Source organism: Dendropsophus ebraccatus, chromosome 6 (genome assembly GCF_027789765.1).
Source record: "Dendropsophus ebraccatus isolate aDenEbr1 chromosome 6, aDenEbr1.pat, whole genome shotgun sequence".
In the NCBI taxonomy this organism is placed as follows: Eukaryota; Metazoa; Chordata; class Amphibia; order Anura; family Hylidae; genus Dendropsophus; species Dendropsophus ebraccatus.
The window spans coordinates 53,831,248-53,846,151 of NC_091459.1; positions in this window are offsets into that span (position 1 = coordinate 53,831,248).

The window sequence follows — 14,904 nt, forward strand, 5'->3', positions numbered from 1 at the left end:
TTTAAATGATAGGTACCTTTTAATTTTATGGGATATATGGCTGCCAGTTGACGTGCATTTCTTGTACTGCCCACACACCGATTGTTGTCAGTCCATCCCGGCCGGTCTGAAGAGTATGCCCTGCTTTACAGTTTGTACCTATTTTTTTTTATCTAAACGAGGTACTCCATTTTTTTTTCTTTAGCATCAACTGGAGTCAGAAAGTTATACAGATTTGTAATTTACTTCTAATTAAAAATCCCAAGTTTTCCAGTACTTATCAGCTGCTGTATATCCTGCAAGATGTGGTGTATTCTTTCCAGTCTGACACAGTGCTCTCTGCTGCCACCTCTGTCCGTGCCAGGAATGTCCAGAGCAGCAGCAAATCCCCATAGAAAACCTCTCCTGCTCTGGACAGTTCCTGACATGGACAGAGGTGGCAGCAAAGAGCACAGTGTAAGACTGGAAAGAAAACACTTCCTGCAGGACATACAGCAGCTGATATGATTTTTAGAAGTAAAAAGTAAATAGAAGTAAACTACAAATCTGTATAACTTACACCGTTAGAAGAATAAAAAATACAGCCGTAGTATTGAGGTTAAAATACAGCCATGTACAAATGAAATTCATTGAAGTCAATGGGAAATTGGCCAGCAATGCACACACCGCATGGAATAACGGGTGTAATTACAGTTATGATTGTCCAAATAATGAACATGCTAGTTATTTATCACCTGCTTTTGCAAATACAGCGGTTTTTTTCATATGTTCAAACATTTTTATTTTCTCTCAAAATTACAGTCGTATTTAGCTTTTATTTTACTGTGTGTGAGTCTAGCCTAAAAATGTTTTATTGCTTGTAGGTGCAAAATAACATAACAAACAGCCAAGTAATGGGTACCAAAAGGTCTCTTACACAGGTTACATTACAGAGTAAAAACAATAAAACAATGTTCCCTTAAAGAAGGGAGAGGGGTAAAGTAGAAGAAAGGGTGGGAGTAAAAGACTGGGGTAAGAAGTCAAGGGGTCTACTATAATATTCAAAAAAGCTTTACAGATTGTAGATTATCATGCAGATATGTTGATTTATCAATGTATTTATAAATCTGCTCAATTATTGTTAGAGTCAGTGACATGTCAAAAGTTATTGATCACAGCGGGTCTCACTGCTGAGACCCGCTGTGCAGTGGCAGCTTATAATTTAGGTGGCCCAAAGCTCCTGGGGGGGCCACTGCCACCTATATGCTTTTTGTGCATTTCTTTTTTGTGGGATCACCGGAGTTCCCCTTTATAGGGGTTGCCCTTCAGAACAAGTTTACAGATGGTGAGCTGGGGGAAGAGGCCAAAGATTCAATTTTCTTACCTTTGGTGCCAGAACTTTATGTTCCCTGTCAGTGGTGACTATGGCTTACTTGGTCACCCCAAGTTCTCCACAGAAGCTGCTCCCCACAGGTCATGAATAAAATGTTTCACTATGTAATTTCCTCCTCCTCTTCACCAAATATTTGGTACCCTGCAAAATTGCTCCATCCATTTTTACCCATCTGTCTGTTTTACCCATGGAACAAAATTGAATCCTTCCACTTAGAGAATGTTCATACAGGTACATCATGGTGTCGGTAAAGAGGTATAGAGAGCGCTCGCAACTTGGGCCCTTTCTATACCTGGCAGTTCCCTGCAGCTATCATCAACTGCCAGGCTTCTATAGGTGCCATGGCTCAGCAGTAGAGATGAGCAAACCGGGTTCGGGTTCGAGTCGATCCGAACCCGAACATTCGGCATTTGATTAGCTGGGTCTGCTGAACTTGGATAAAGCTCTAAGGTTGTCTGGAAAACATGAATACAGCCAATGACTATATCCATGTTTTCCACATAGCCTTAGGGCTTTATCCAACTTCAGCAGTCACCGCTAATCAAATGTTGAAAGTTCGGGTTCAGATCGACTCGAGCATGCTCCAGGTTCGCTCATCTCTACTCAGCAGCTGTTACAGCCTGCCTATATCAGGCTGTAGTAATGGAGTGTTGAGATACATAAGTACATAGGTAGTGGCACTACCTATGTACTTATGTATCTCGACACTCGATTCCTACACATGTATTTCGGCACTACCTACTACATAGGTAGTAATCGAGTGTCGAGATACATAGGTGCTGCATTGATCTCTATGAGCAATCAAGTTTATGCTCATATTACACTACACTACACTAACATTACATTACATTACATTACACCAGTGATTTTCAACCAGTGTGCCGTGGCACACTAGTGTGCCGCGACACATGGTCGGGTGTGCCGCGGGGAAAGTTCCCCAAACTATGGTGCCCCTGTAAAACAGGAGAAAACAATGGGGGAGAGAAACCTGGGGATGGGGGAGAAACAGGGGAGAGAAGCAGGGGGGAGAGAAACCTGGGGATGGGGGAGAAACAGGGGAGAGAAGCAGGGGGGAGAGAAACATGGGGATGGGGAGAGAAACAGCGGAGAGAAGCAGGGGGGAGAGAAACATGGGGATGGGGAGAGAAACAGCGGAGAGAATTTTGGTGGAGAGAAGCAGGGGGGAGAGAAGCATGGGGGAGAGAAGCAGGGGGGAGAAGTATGGTGGAGAGAAGCACAGGAGAGAAGCAGGGGGAGAAGTATGGTGGAGAAAAGCACAGGAGTGAAGTAGGGGGGAGAAGTATGGTGGAGAGAAGCACAGGAGTGAAGTAGGGGGGAGAAGTATGGTGGAGAGAAGCACAGGAGTGAAGTAGGGGGGAGAAGTATGGTGGAGAGAAGCACAGGAGAGAAGCACAGGGGGGGAGAAGAAAACAGGCCCAGGTTTTACACGGAGTATAAATACATTTAGAATCTATATTATTAACCATATGTATAATATATACTGTTTTAGTGTCATTTTGTGCCATTTTGGTTGGTGGCGTGCCCCGGGATTTTTTAAGTATAAAAAGTGTGCGCGGCTCAAAAAAGGTTGAAAATCGCTGCATTACACTACAGTACACTAACAAAAAAAAAAGAATCGCCCAAACTGCTAAATTATCACATTTCCGATCTTGCAGGTAAATGACGTAAGTGCAAAATTGCTGATTTTTGGTCACACCACATCTCAGAGAAAAATGAATAGAAAGTGATTAAAAAGTCACATATATGCATGTGGTGTTTCAATAAAAACTACAGTTCACAGTGCAAAAAATTACCCCTCAATTAGCCATATAGGCTAAAAAATAAAAACATTAAAGGGCACAGAATAGAGCACATATCAAGCACATTTATTTTATTTTTTTAAAAGTAGTAAAATAAAAGGAAAATGTGTATAAATTGGATATCCTTGTAATTGTACTGAATTGAGGACTATGGATAAAAATTAGAAAAATTGATGCAAAAATAAAGATATATGGTTTTTTTAAAGGAAAGAAAACAACAAAAACAAAACAAAAATATAAACATATAAATTGTCTGCATCATTAAGGGGTTAAAGGGGTTTCAAGAATTAGAAAAACATGGCTGCTTTCTTCCAAATACAGCAATTCTCTTGTCCTTAGGTTGTGGTGCTGTTCCTGGAAGATATGCTATGGTTCTCTAATCTTGGATCCTTTAAAGCGGCACTATCAGCAGGTTCTTCCCAGAGAACCTGCTGATATGCCACAGTAGCTGTGTCCCTCAGTAGCAGATCGCTAATAATTAGGTTTCTCTGCTCCTCCGCACTGTTTAGTAAATCGGTAATTGCTCTTATGCAAATTACTTGCTTAAGAGCATTTGGGGCGTTGTTGGCAGGCTCTGAGCACCGCCGCGTTGCACCCAGCTCAGCCCATCCCCTTCCCTCCCGCCCACTATGCAAATACATGCATAGTGTGCTCTATGTATGGCGCCGGCGTAGGGAAGGTGTCCCGTTGGGACAGCTTCCCTGCGCCGGCGCCGTACATAGAGCGAAATTATTTTGATTATTGGCATGTTTTTTTTAGTGGAGGAAAAAAAAATCTTTAAAATCACTCAATGGCCCAGATTTATCAATCAGACATACAAATCGCATCTTAGGGAGTCCTGGAAAATATGGATACAGCCTATGGCTGATCAGTTCTTAGAGTCATGGTGCCCTTAAGAAAGTTTTTTTATATGTAGTAAATTTTTGTACCTATATTTGAAAATATGTAAAATTGAGATGAGTGCGATGAATGAATTTTAGAATCAGAGATTCGTTCCGAACTTTGCAACAAGTCTCGAGACAACAGTGGCAGCCTGCTCAGCCAATCACTGGCTGCTGCACTGTCCTATCTCAGTCAGTGACTGGCTGAGCAGCATTTTAACAGCATTTGACATCGGAGAAGGGGGATCGCGAGCAGTTTGAACTGCTCTAAAACAGCTGAACCCTACAATGATCTAGCCATTTACAATTTGGCTTGGACAAACCAGAACTTTACTTTAAAGTTCAGCAAACCTACCGAACCAAACTTTTAAAAAGGTCGCTCATCTCTAATATAAAAGCTGCCATAATAATAACAACCATAACCAACCATAATAATGAAAGTATTCATACCACATTATTACTCCATTGACAAAAAATTATATTCCTGTTTGGAAAATGGTTTGATGAAAATGTGTAAATTCTTTATTCATATAGTTTATAGTTCTCACTAAAGTCACTAGGTTTTCTCCTGCGGTTGGCCTACAGCATTGCAGTTAATTACTGGTAAATGGATTATTGTTACTATTGTTATTGTTAAGACTATTATTGAGCGAGCATGCTCGGTGCAGTATGGTGCTTGATCAAGCTTGATGCTCAACCGATTGCCCAAGCAGCACGAAAAGCTTGAAAATGCTTGAGTCTCCCATTACTTTCAATAGGGCTTGTTACTCGAGTTGACTTGAGTAACAAGCACTTGAGCATTTTAGTGCTCGCTTAACACTTATCTTAACTATATGGTCCTGTAGGTGAATGTATGGATTATCGGGCTGTGACGCTTGACTATCAAGGAGAAAATAGAAGAGATTTTCCTTTTCGTCAAGCAGAAATGCATGTGTTCTCATTCTAAGGTTTGTACTGTAATGGGGGACTGACATAAATCATCAGGGCAGCAAAACTTTCTGCAATTACTTTTTAGCAGGATGAAAATTGTCAGGTGAAATGTTCACATCCTGTCATCAAACACTGAAATGTAGCCGGGGCTGAAAAAGTTTCACAACTTTTTGCCCCAAGGACAAACAAAAATCTATGGTCTGTAGTATTGCAGCAGCTTATAATAATAAGGAAAGTAATGCCATAATAGTTAAAAGCTGTATCTGCCCCTAGGATTGTCTTATACTAACACGGAATGTTAATCGGCCCTATCCGGCCAATTATCGTTCTGTGTAATAAACACAACGATCAGCCGATTCTGCATGTGTTACGGCCCCGCAGCTGCATCTTCAGAGTGGCCGCCCTGGCCAGTGATTGACTGAGCAGCCTGTTAGCCCAGACAGGCCGCTCTGAAGCTGCAGCCACGGGACCAGGAAGCATGCAGAGCGCAGGAGAACATATAAACTAGTTGGGCAAGGGGTGCACGGACATTGCTAACAATGTCTGTGCAGCCCTTGCTAAACGATTATCGGGCCATGTAACAGACCCAGTAAACGAGAGCTGATCTAGCAGATTGGCGCTTGTTTACAATATTGATCAGGCCTTCATCTCACATGTAATAGGACCCATACTTATTCTGAAGCTACGTTTTTAAGTCTTTATCAGGCTGTCTGTTGGCAAAAGGAGAAAGAAGGGCTATATACTTTAATGGGCCGAACGCGCCCATTGGCAACACATTGGCCTGTATGCCAGCAGTGGTTTGGGACTTTTGACAGTAGGCAGCATTTCGTAGATCTATAAATGTGGTCTTAATGCAGCCTTAAAGAGGATGTACCATCAGGTACATCCTCTTTAATTTGACCCACCGATAGAACGGCACCGTCACGAAAGCCAGTGCTGCGGATGTACCTGATGGTACATCCTCTTTAAGCAGATCTTATGACAAAATAACTGTGATAGCATGCAATCAGAAAAGCAACCAGCTACAGTTATTACATGTAATAGAAAGGATAAGCAAAATAGCTCTCACACCTTTTAGGCAAAGTGGTGTCCCTTCAAGTCAGTGTTTCACTCCATCTAGGAGTCTTAGAACGTTGACTGGGGAAATATGCCAAGCCAAACAATTTCTCCGAAAGAAAAGACTCCCCATCTGCAGACAGCTGTTTCAGGGTTATTGCCCCTCTTCAGTACAGAGCAGGATGGCTGGCCAGTGAGAGAAGCTCTGCACGGATTACCCCAGAACAGCTGTCTTCAGATGGGAAGTCTTTCCTTTTGGAGAGATTTTTGGCTTGGCATAGAATCCCCAGTCATTGTTCTAAGACTCCTAGATGGACTGAAACGTCTTTATGACGGACTCTCTTTAAGGAGAGCTACTATCTCTTTGACCCATGTAATGAATGTAAAAGGTTCATACTGTATGGTTCATGGAGTACTTTGTTAAGAGAGTGATTCCATAGAAAAGTCAAAAATGGCACCCTATTGTGGTACCAGATTTTGTCACCAATGGGCTTGTTGTCTGTTTTTCTCTAACTACTCCGGGCCTATTCCTTGTCTGCTTGTTTCTTAACAATACAGTACAGAGGGTCCAGCACAGCCATTTAGGCTGCATTCCCACGTTCCGTGATCCTGATGGATCACGGACGTGGAATGCATGTACTGGAGTCCCCCCGCGCCCGGACAGCATCTGTAATTAGATGCTGGGAGCAGGGGAGACAGCACCGCGCGGCTTATGAATACAGTCTCCCCCGCTCCCAGCATCTAATTACAGATGCTGTCCGGGCACGGGGGGACTCCGGTAGATGCATTCCACGTCCGTGATCCGCCAGGATCACGGAACGTGGGAATGCAGCCTTAGTAACACTCGGTTTGGACCCTATAGCAGTTGTATGGTCTGCCATGGTGGTGCCATTCTCCAAAAGATACAAATAATAGCATTTATAAGAATAGTCTATGCTTGCCATTGGGCAAACCAAAATACATATTGCACCACAGCCATCCATATTGTTCCTAGTACACTGTAGATTCGCGGCATCTATGTTTATTTTAAAATTTTCCACGTTTTTAGAGACAATTATTCTTCTATGAATTTTTATTATTATCTGTCCATATAAATGTAATCCTGTCAGCTTCCAGACTTTTATGTAGCTTGTAATATAATGACACTTGTTTGCATCTTGTAATGTTTTTTCTTCATTTTTTGACGATAAATTTTACATAAGAGAGCAATGGCCGTTTTTAAGCATATCCTGTTATTCTTGTACAGAAAATCCCATCCTTGTATAAAACACGATTATAGTAGCGTTTTATATGTCACATGAGTCAATTCGAGAAGAAAACATTGTGTAACAATGCGGTGACTGCTATGCAGCAATGCCAAGTATTAGATCACAGACTTATCTTTCTGTATCTTTCAACAATACTGCTGTAAATTAATAAAACTAATTAACAACTAATAAAAATATGAGAGATCCTTTCTGGGGAATTTGCAGTTCTTTTGTTTGTAGGAGCGATTGGAGTTGAGTTTTGTTTGGAGATCACTTAACGTTTGTCGATTAAGATAAAGTATGGAGAAGCGCTGACATTTCTCATTACACCGCCATATACTGTTTACAAGAGACGCCAGACTATACAAATATGGACATCCGTCCATGAATGAGAAAATGGACTTCTGAAAGCTATTTTATAAAGTGTGTATATATTTTTACAGGACTGTAAAGATGTTAATTTGCAGTAGGCACCAAATAAATTCCTAACCCTGGCACACGTAAGCATAGGGTAAGGTTACAGTCCCAGTCAAACTTTTTTTCCTTCCAAATCAACTGGTGTCAGAAAGTGATATAGATTTGTCATTTACTTCTATTTTAAAATAGACACTCTTACAGGTGTGTCACACCAAATGATTTCAGCTGCAATTTCCACTGCATCCACTAGGTGTCTCACTCCTCCTGTGTAGAGCTATGGTCTATGTAAAAGGTTTAGTTATGTTCTTAAAGGATTCATCCAGTACTCCAAAAATATGGTCGCTTTTGCACCACTCTTGTCTCCAGATTGGGTGGGGTTTGAAACTCCGTTCCATAGAAGTAAATGGAGCTTAAAAGGGGTTATCCAGCACTGCAAAAATATGGCCACTTTCTTCCAAAGACAGCACCACTCTTGTCTCCAGGTCAGGTGTGGTTTGCAATTAAGCCCTATTCACTTCAATGGAACTGAATGGAGTTACAAAACCTACACCCAAACTGGAGTCAAGAGTGGTGCTGTCTCTGAAGAAAGTGGCCATGTTTTTGTAGCATTGAATAACCCCTTTAATTGCAAACCACACCTGAACTTGAGACAAGAGAGGGGGAAAAGTGGCCATGTTTTCGTAGCGCTGGATAACCCTTTTAAAGGTGTTATACAGTACAACAAAACCATGGCCACTTTCTTTCAGAGACAGCATCACTCTTGTCTCCAGCTTGGGCGGGGTTTTGCTGCTCAGTTCCATTGAAGTGAATGGAGCTTAATTGCAAACCGCACCTGAACTGGAAACAAGAGTCAGCGCCTCCATCCTAGTTAGATTAGTCCAGTCATCAAGCACGAAGAGACTCTTTAGGACTCCAAGGGATAAATATTCTAATGGATACACTCCACAATGCTCTTCAGTTTTTCATAAAATTCAAAATTATAATTCATATTCATCATAAAATAGCCATGGCTATTTTATGATGAATATGAATTAAAGTTGTGTATTTTATGAAAAGCTGAAGAGCATTGTGGAGTGTATCCATTAGAATACACTCTATACACTTCTCTCTCATTCCCCATAGAAAACCTCTCCTGCTCTTGACAGTTCCTGACATAGACAGAGGCGGCAGCAGAGAGCACTGTGTCAGACTGGAAAGAATACACCACTTCCTGCAGGACGTACAGTAGCTGATAAATACTGGAAGACTTGAGTGTTTAAATGGAAATAAATCACATATCTGTATAACTTTTTGAGAAAAAAATTCTCCGGAGTACCCCTTTTAGTAGCTTTATGAGACTGATCTGATCCACGCATCATGTTACCTGCTTTCTTTCTACCTACTAAGAAATATCACTTACTTTCTTGGGATAGGAAATTTTGTCCAGGAAATTATTTTGACTGTAAGCCAAACGGCGAATTCCACGTCACACGGAAATACTGGTTTATGTAACACATTGTGCAAGCAGCATCCCCGCAAACTTAAAACCATCTGTGTTTCCAGCTGCTGTGTAAGCCCCTGGGATGTTATTTTGTGGGAATGTTAAGTTCCTTCTAAATACCTCTACAACTTGGAGGGCAACAGATCTGCATCATAAAGCAGGTGTAAATTATATTAACTGAAAGAACGGCTCACACAACAGATTTCACGTGTACAGATCGGCTTGGGGAACACTCCATCGAGGTTTAGCAATCCAAGTAACATTCAGTAGTCATGGCTGCAGGATTTTGTCACACTGGGATTCCAAACCTTAAAGGGATTATCCAGCGCTACAAAAACATGGCCACTTTTCCCCCTACTGATGTCTCCAGTTCAGGTGCAGTTTGCAATTAAGCTCCATTTACTTCAATGGAACAGAGTTTCAAAACCCCACCCAATCTGGAGACAACAGTAGGGGGGAAATGCCATGTTTTTGTAGCGCTGGATAACCCCTTTAAAGGGAACCTGTCAGCAAAGACCATGAAACAGGCGCACATGGGTTACCTCACTAAAATACATTAAAGGGGTAGTGGGGTGCTAAACTTTAATTCACAAAATAACTCACATTACAAAAAGTTATACAACTTTGTAACGTGTGTTATGTATGTTAATGGCCCCCTTTCCCGTGTTCCCCCCCACCCACGCTCGACCCGGAAGTGTGGTGCATTATACATTCATATTATGCTGTCCCTCATGCCAGCCCCCCTCTACCGCGATTGGCTGAGCATAACCATAAGAAAGTTATAAAGATTTGTAATTTACTTCTATTTAATCTTCAGTCTTCCAGTACTTATCAGCTGCTGTATGCCCTGCAGGAAGTGGTGTATTCTTTCAAGTCTGACACAGTGCTCTCTGCTGCCACCTGTCCTTGACAGGAACTGTCCAAAAGCAGTAGCAAATCCCCATTGTCAGACTGAAAAGAATACACCATTTACTGCAGTTGATACGTACTTGAAGACTGAAAATGTTTAAATAGAAGTGAATTACAAATCAGCTGCTGTATGTGCTGCAGGAAGTGGTGTATTCTTCCTGTCTGACACTGGGGACTTGCTACTGATCTGGACAGTTCCTGTCAAGGACAAAGGTGGCAGCAGAGAGCACTGTGTCAGACTGGAAAGAATACATCACTTCCTGCAGGGCATACAGCAGCTAATAAGTACTGGAAGACTTTCTGTATAACTTTCTCACACCTGTTGATTTAAAAGAAAAACAAATCTTGCCTTAGTGCCCCTTTATCTGCATACCCAGGTTCCAGCTCATTGGTAAATGTAGTGGCATTTGAGTAAAGCATAGTGTACTATAGAGAGGGTAACCATGCCTGTTTCATGTTGTCTGTGTTGATGTCGTCAGAGCTGGGGGTGGGCCTGGTCTTCTTCCTCCTCTGCGTCTTCTAATAAAGTGAATGGGAGATAAAAAGGCCACCGATGCACCAGCAGCCTTTTTATTGGCTGGAGCGCATCACATGGCTTTCAGCTTGCTCAGCCCTGATTTGCATACATTTTACCCACCATTGTTTTGCTGACCCTGAATACTGTAATCAAGTACGACAATATACTATACTTCCAACGGCCGTCTGATAAATTCTCAGGGAATTCTTCATATCCAAACAGCATTTTTTTTAAATAAAAAACACCTAGTAAAATAAATGCACAATTATGAGTTGATGTTTCTAGAATCTGGAACTTTCACTCAATGCGTATTTTTTTAGAATGGAAAATAATTTTTAAGTGCAGCATTACTTAACCCTTTAAGGGTTTTTTTTTCCAATTCACACTTGCTCGGTCACTAAATATTCCTACCAAATTTGCCTAGACAACTGTTATTTTCTGAAAAGTCTCCAGTCACCCTGTAACAGAATACTTCAAGTTTCTGCTTGACCAAAGGGAGGGTAGTTTTTCTATACCAATAAATATAATTTTAATCTATTCACCACATGCTGGTGAGTTGCCATTATATAAATGTTGTATGAGCATTCTATATAAAATTCTGTTTATAGGTTACAGATGCCCCCTAGTGGACCAATGTGGTATCACAGTAAAGAGATTTTTGCAGTGATTTTGACAGAATTGCAACAAAAATAGTGCCATTTTAAAACCCTGACTGCACACTTTGCTGCAAAATAGCGACAAAAATCATTAGAAAAGTGCATGATTAACGCATAAGGACGCCTTGTATGATCATAGCCTTATAGGGAACCCTTCACCACCAAAACAGCCCTGCAGTAATACATAGAGTGCTATTAAGACCCTGACTCTGCCCACATATCCAATCGCTCCCAGCTCTCCTCCTCCTAGCCCCAAAAAATGTACTTTTCCCACAACCCATGCTTATTACTTTTTTTCTAGTCATCTGAGCGATCCTCTTCGGCCAGGTAGTCATGGCTGGCGGGAGATATCAGCTGTAATTGCAAGACAGCAAAACAACGCAGCATTTCCACTACATTTAAAAAAAAAAAACAATGAAGTTTTTTTTTTTGGTGCCAGTGCTGTGGCTAAAAGGGCATTGGGACAGATAAGCATTACTTTATTATACTTCCCTGTTTTTTTTTTTTGTTTTGTTTTTTTTTTCAATTTTGTCTAGACTATCCCTAATAAAGCATGTTTGCAATTTACATAGATTTTTTATTTATTTATCATGCTTCATAACAAAGCTATTCTTACTTGTATCCAGGTTCAGTCTCCTGAAGCTTTTTAGCTTTGTGGTACTTGAAAGAAAACATCATAACACATGAAGTCCCGGCCAGAACGCCTCAAAATGTCCATTAACCAAATGACTGTCTCCACTGTGGGCGCAGATAACCGCGACTTCCTTTTGTTTAGTCTCTTTTTTGCAACCAGCACAAGACAAACACTTCAGGAGACTGGACCGGGATACAAGTAAGTATAACTTTGTTTTATTAAAAAAAAAAAAAAAAAAGACTGACACTTTAATGATGTGGTATATAAAAACATGTCTCTTGGTTCAGAAGTCTCAGAAACTGAACTAGTATGTTGAAAATAAAGTCAAGAGAAGTTGGGAGATAAAACGATTTAATTTTAAAAACTATGTACAAGACGCAAATATGTACAATATTTGCTTACCACGTTAAACATGTAAAATCAGTGATAAAACAAAGCAGCATCTCATAACTTTGCATGACTGCAAATAAAAAGGAGGTTTGTCCAGGGAAAATTAACCTGTCCCTTTTCCACAGGATAGGGGACAAGTAGGAGATCGAAGGGGGGTCCAACCTCCCTACCTCCCGTCAATCTCCATATTGAGCCCCCGAACCTCCGGAAAGTATACGAAGGTTAACACACCCCCCCCCCCCGTGAACTCTTACTCTTAATTTGCCCTTGACAACCTCTTTAATACGTAGAAATAATTAAAAATATATATATATTTAAGAAAATCAAGTAAATCGAAAACATAAAGAAAAAAATAAAAGCTGTTTCCACACAGTATTTTGGTCGGCATTTTTCAACCTAAACCAGGAATGGATTGAAAACACAGAAATGTTCACACACTGCTGGCCGTCATTTAACGGCACAAACACTGTGTGTGAGCGCAGCTTAGGGCTGGGTTCACACACAGTATTTTTGCTCAGTATTGTGGTCCTCATATTGCAACCAAAACCAGGAGTGTATTAAAAACACAGAAAGGCTCTGTTCACACAATGTTGAAATTGAGTAAGATAATAAGCATAAGCAAGTGAAAGAGCTGGTATAAGAGGAAAACATAATGGTGGGAGGAGTGCTTGCATGGTACTCAGCAAACATTCAACTAGCAAACCCTAGCATCATTTTACATGTTGCTTTTCCCAGTCACCTCTTTGCCATCACAGCATTGATTCATCAGATATCAGACATGTTTAGCAGAAAACAGATTGCTTTCTGAGGCAGAGAAAAGCAGCATTTAGCTGTATAGTAATGCAAGCAATTCAGCTTTAAAGGAGTACTCCCGGTGGGAGGGCTTTTTTCTTTATGGCCGGGTAGGGGGTGAATGAAAGCAATGATGTCCACTTACTTCCCTGGTTCCAGCCCTGGGTCCTGCATCGTTGTTGCTTTCATCCACTCTCTCCCCAGCCGTAGTGAAAAAAGCCTTCCCGCCCGGTGTACCCCTTTAAGAGCAATTCCACATGCACAGTATTCATCCATTAGTACAAACATCACCTAGTACGGGTTATAAACCCTCCAAAATTCACTTTCCCTATCTCCATAATTCATTACCATGAAGCTCATCCTATCATGGGAGGGTTTCCCCACACAGCTGTTCCTCTGCCATTTTAATCATCCAGCCCATAATTCTGGTTGGATATGGATGCACACCTGCCCCAGCTACTGCAAAGTGTTAAACTTTCTCAAGAAATCACTAAGGATGTGAGTACTGATGCAAACCAGGCCTATGCATACACTTGTAGACTACATGCATATACCAAGCTCCTCAAATGCATTGCGGCCTCTTACTAATCTGGATGATTTGCAGCAGAAACAGCATAGGAAAGAATAATACCAGTAACCAGTTTACCTGTTTCTTACTATGTCTTCAGTTAAGATTCAAGGTTATACAAGCTACATTTAAAGGGAATATCACGTTCCAAGCTGCTGACACTGTTCGATGTTAACAGATGTTACCTTTCCTATATCTGTCTGTGCTTCCATAACAAGGCTTTATTCTATAGTATGAAGAGTCAAAGAGGCTTTCCCGAGCTCCTGAAGTACAGAAAGTTGTAATGCCTCCTTACTCCCCCTCCCATACCTGACCCTGCTTGGACTCAGCTTGTAGGTGTCAATCAAGCAGGAAGCAAGGAGACACTCCAGCTTGCAGCTATTCACAGGCTTGGAAAAGCATCTCTAACGCTCTATACCAGAGAATAAAAGCATTTTCCTACATTATGGAAGCACAGACAGATATAGTAAAGATATCATGTGTCTCCTTGTCCTAACAGTGTCAGCAGTTTGGGACATGAGTTACAGCTGACAGATTCCCTTTAAGATCTGAAAACAGAGCTCGGCTTCCAGTTGACTGTCAATGAAGCAGGAACAGGGATGGCAGGGGGAGTAAGGGGGCAGTACAGTCCTCAGCAATTCAAAGGCTTGGGAAAAACTCTGACACTTTGCACCTACTAAAGGATTTTTCTATGTTCTGGAAGCACAGACAGATGCAAGAACAGTTTTCTAACAGTGGCAACAGTTTAGAAGGTGAACTGCAGCAGTCACTTTAGGCAAGAAATATTCTAGCTGCATCTCTCAGACTTTCCTTCATTCACGCTGCACATAACACTCGATCTCGATGCCGCATTTTAGCTGCAGGGAGTAACAAGAAAAGGAAAGTTTACAGTATTAAATGCCAAAAGGTATTCAGGGGGTGGGCAGAACAGGGAGTCTGATAGGTCCAGCTTTAGAACCTCTCCAGCAAAGCAGGTAACATGCAGTCATTTCATTCCCTGTGGTATTAAAGGGGGACTCCGGCAAAAAAAAAAAACAGCCAATAGCGGCTGAGCAGCCGATAACGCAGCAGAGGGCGGCCGGCACTCAGGACGGACGTAGGGATTCGACCGAAGTCAACATCGCTGACTGAAGATCGGAGACGAGTCAGCACGTGATAGGTATGTATAGCACACCTCACTTCCGGGTACACGGGTGGGGGTGGTGGGACACGGGGAAGGGGGCCATTCACAGACATAACATACATTACAAAGTTGT